Source organism: Scylla paramamosain, chromosome 1 (assembly GCF_035594125.1).
Source record: "Scylla paramamosain isolate STU-SP2022 chromosome 1, ASM3559412v1, whole genome shotgun sequence".
In the NCBI taxonomy this organism is placed as follows: domain Eukaryota; kingdom Metazoa; phylum Arthropoda; class Malacostraca; order Decapoda; family Portunidae; genus Scylla; species Scylla paramamosain.
The window spans coordinates 25683521-25688520 of NC_087151.1; positions in this window are offsets into that span (position 1 = coordinate 25683521).

Consider the following 5000-nt stretch of genomic DNA (forward strand, 5'->3'; position numbering starts at 1 on the left):
ACACGTTTCATAGGAACGCATTGTGTACAGTGAACGGAGGACAGATCACGTCATGATAAACTGCAGTGGTCAGAGAGAAGAGGCCGGCAGGTGCGGGAGCTTTGGTAAGGTGATGGACTGAAGGACTGCACGTATGAGAGTTAATTAAGGGTATAGAAAATAATGATTACTCGTACACCGTAGTATTACCTAGCCGCTTCCAGTGAAGACAAATCCAAAGGGACAAGAAATGATACAGGAAGACAATAATGGATAAAAGGATTATGTTGTACTACCTTGCAATGAGTGTGAGGATGACAGAAGGAGTTCAGAGAAAGATGACTGTGTTAGCCTCAGTAATCCTGGTTGTTAGCGCAGAGTTAATAGGTAATTTTCAGAGACTATATGCATTAATTAATTTGGATGATAGCTGATGGCAGGTTTTATGCAGGAACTGTCACGTATAGGTCCACAAGTTTCTTGCATCTTCTTTTGTTCTTCGCAGGAGGTTGAAATCTGCGGATGGTAGATGGCACGAGGGTAAATACTAAGAATACTTGCATACTTCCAGTGCATACCCTTTTGTACATCTTGCAGACTTCTTGCAGCTTCCCTTATGTTCTTTTGTATATGAAGAACGTTATGCCTCCTGATACCGGATAGCACGAGGGACATAGGATGATGTACGCTTTGTGTGTGCTGGCCCGCCGTCTTGCATATTCATTGTGGTTTTGTGTTAAGTTATCCTTCCTACAGGGAGAGTATGACATTTATCGTTCCCATTAAAACTTTTATTTCGTTCGTCAGCGTCAACACTTGGATGGTGCGTGGGAGGAGCGGGATGAGGGAGCGCGGGTGGGAAGTGTGTGGTGAGGCGAACAGAGGAGGTGAAGGGTGATGGTTATGGAAGGGTGGCGGTGGTGAAGACAGTGGATAGATGAAAGTGGAGGAAGGGTGACAAGAGGTGAGGAGGGTACCTGTGGTGAAGGTAAAGAGTGGAGGGAGGTGGAAGAAGGGCGGTGAAGTAAAGATGGTTGTGGTGAAGAAGACAATGAGTGGAGGAAAGTGAGAAGCTAACTGGGTGAAGGATAGTGGAATTAGTAGTGATTTTAGTAAATTTGTGGATGACACAAAGATAGGTAGATTAATTATGTCAGAATCGGATGCCATCGCTTTGCAGGCAGATTTAGAAAGGATGGAATGAATGGACGGACAGATGGCAAATGCAGTTTAATATCAACAAATGCAAAGTACTTAGCGTAGGTAGAGGAAACCCACACAGTAGGTGCACATTAAACGACGAAACTCTGGTAGGTACAGGGTACGAGAAAGATTGTAAGAGTTATAGTTAGCTCCGAACTCCGTCTAGGAAAACAATGCATAGAGGCCAGAAACAGGGCAAAATAGGATATTAAGATTCATTTTTAGGAGTGTTAAAAGTAGAAGACCCGAAGTAATATTAAAGTTATATTTGGCGCTGTGCAGTTTCTGGCCCCACATTACAGGAATTATATGTCTATTAGAATCAGTACTATGACTAAAAGAATACAGGGGATGAGAAGTATTCCTTATGAGGCGAAATTGAAGCTGTTAAATTTACATTCTTTAGAGAGACGTAGGTTTAGAGGGGATCTGATAGAAGTCTTTAAGTGGTATAAGGGTTATAACAAGGGGGACGTAAGCAGAATATTTAGGATAAGCAATCAGGATAGAACAAGAAATAACGGTTCAAGCTTGGAAAATTTAGGTTTAGTAAAGAAATAGGAAGGAAGAAATTGGTTCTCAAATAGAGTGGTAGATGAGTGGAATGGACTCAGTAATCATGTTGTTAGTGTTAGGAGATTAGGGCGCTTTAAGACAAGATTAACGGGTTTATGGGTGGGGATGATAAGTGGAAATAGGTAGATATATTTCATACAGGGACTACCACGTGTAAGCCTGGTCGCTTCTTGTAGATTCCCTTATTTCTTATGTTCTTATGTTCTTATGTTCTTAAGGATGATGCTGGGGGAGGACAAAACTTAGTACAGAAAGGATGATGCGAGGGAGCTGAGGGGATGTGTGTTATGAAGATGGTTGTGCAGACAGTGGGTGGAAGGTGGAAGGAGCAGAGGTTGGTATGTGAGGGAATCTTGCAGTGTCTCTCTCTCCTCCTCTCCTCGCTATCCCTATATGATGAAGTACCGACAGTTTGCTTATTGCGCCACAAATCACGAGGGCTCGTCTGTGTACATTAATTAGGGCGGAATAAGATATTAGTTAGGATGAATAATTGAGTGATAGCCTCCGTGCTGCTTCTTCCGTCCTTACTTCATCCTTTTCTGCTGTACTTGTCACACACACACACACACACACACACACACACACACACACACACACACACACACACACACACACACACACACACACACACATACACACACCTAATTTTTAATTCCACGACTCTTTTTCCGATCATACATTAAAATGATCAATTTTATTTTCACTCTCTTTCTGGAATACATCTGTCCATCATTTGGCTTCCCTCTGACGAAAGGTAGGTTAGGTTAGGTTAGGCTTCAAGGTTTGTGTCATTCCTAACTACCTTGTCATCTAGTTACCCTGCCAAACATGTGCAATCCACTGCCTCTATCAACCTTGTGACACTGATATTTTCATCCGCCACTTGTCAGGCTCATCCTCCCAGTGATGCGAGTTACTGATGCTTGTGTCTAGCACGCCAGTCTCTGAACAGTGTTGTATCTCAATGATTCTCGCTTATTTGTAATTATGTAACACTTAACACTCACTTCAGTGGCAGAAAAATGGTCAAGAAGTACCAGGATTTTACCGCCAGTGTAAGATCAATTTTGTTAGTAAGCGTCATCAAAAATATCATACTTATTTACACTCGAGTGACATGTAACCGAAACATTTCATTAACAGGCAAATGTATTAAAATTTGTCGGCGATGAGAGGTGAATGCTGTCAATACAGTCACGGTGAATAGACGCTCCTGACGTAGCAGTCATTAATACTGGCTGCAATATTTTGCTGCGAATTGGCTGCAACGAGTTAATTATTTGCTTGTTCATAACACGGTGATGGAGGTGAGAGCAAGGATGATTAACACCAGTTTGTCGCAATACGCAATTATTTAAAAGCAAGGTAATCACTTTCACTGTCGAGTATAAATCGGTGCATTTCTCCTGCTGTCAGGGAATAAAGAATTGGTCTGTTGACTGATCGAGTCCTCGCTCCTCAACACTGGGGGTCATATGGCGCCGAGAGCAACGAACAGCAATATAAATGGGATCACATAAAGGGATAAAAAAAATACAAAGCAATACAAAAACAGAAGTAGAAAAGATGAAGTGCTGAGGTATACAATCATAAATAAGAAAACGCTAAAGAACATGGACAAACAGATGCAATAAAGAACATAAAGAAACGTATACGGTGATGCAATAAAGAACATGAATGAAAAAGAGAGGAAACAAAGCAGAATACGAAGAATAAAACAATAAAGAACATAATAGAAAAGAGAAAACAATGGAAAAGGATGAGAACATAAGAGGACTGCAGAGGATCAGCCGACCTGCACAAAGCGGCTCCGCTCCACTAAATACCACCTATCAGGCTCGTCCGTGAGTCCTCCAGAGCCTTGTCTTCGCCTCCCTCCCTGTTCTCTTTTACCACGTGGCCACTGCGCCGCACACGCGTTCTTCACGGTGCTGGGGAGTCAGTTTTGCTTTATCTGTTTCATGGAGTATCTGCTTTCAAGCAAATCCTGCAAATCTTACAGCATTCAATGTAAAGTAACAATCTTATCGACGTAACCTATATTAAAACTTCCATATTTAAGTTGGTCATCTCTTGCGGGATACTTATCAAGCATTAACATTTGTTTTAATTCTCTGAGCAAGTACTGACGATTCTACGCTCATTTTATACTCGAACCAAAAATAAATATACAGCCTTAATGCAGTCTGGCTAATGCAAACCAGTCTTACTACAACCTTACATTTTTTTTAATCTTACTCTCAATAAGAAAGCTTAGGCCCCTTTCAGACGTATCGGACTTTACGCCGTCCGCCGTCCACGGCACGACGTCGTTCTCTCAAATAACCATGGATGTCTATGGACGCCTTCACACGTATCGACCGACGCCGTGAACGACTTGGCGCCGTGGACGGCCGCCGTTGTCACAACGGCGGCCCATTTGGAAATGGCACGGCGTTGCGCCGTCGACGGCGTGAAATGTACACAGGTCTCTATGGACTTGTTCAAGACTGTCGACGTTCCGCCGTCTGAAGTGGACGGCGCGAGTAGCGTGTCACACCACTTCAGTCGTTTCCTGACCACAGACGTGTTTATAGTATTGCTCACCATTGATAATGGAAGACGTTGATGTAGACGTTGAATTGTTGATTAGCCTGGTTGAAGAGAGGCCTGTTCTCTGGGACAAAAGCCTTGAAGCATATAAGTCCAAGACTGAAACCACTGCAGCATGGAGGGAAGTCTGCAATCATCTGAACCCGGGCTTTGAGTCTATGAGTGACGATGCAAAGAACAAATATGGTGAGTACATGAACTTTTCATATTAATGTCTAGTGTGCAAGGTATGTCTTGTGTTGATCAAGATAATGTTTGTTTGTGTTAATGTGTTCTATGTTTGTTTATGATTCCTTTGTGCTTCCATTCGTAGATGTGTGTGTGTGTGTGTGTGTGTGTGTGAAATTTTTTCAGGTGGTTGTTACCTCACCCCAATTTATTCTGTGGTACAGTAGCAGCTTGTCCACCCCACTACAGAATATATTGAATACAGAAACAAAATTCATGTACATATTTATTATTTATTTATACATGTTTTTATTCCCAAACTCTATGCTCCAACTAAAAAAAATGTTCATATGGCTGGTGATTCATATATAATGAAAATATTAGTTATACTGATACATAAGTATGAAGACATACATGCGATACGTGCCTTAGGTATACAATAAATACTACCTTAGTATACAGTCATAATCAGCTAAGTC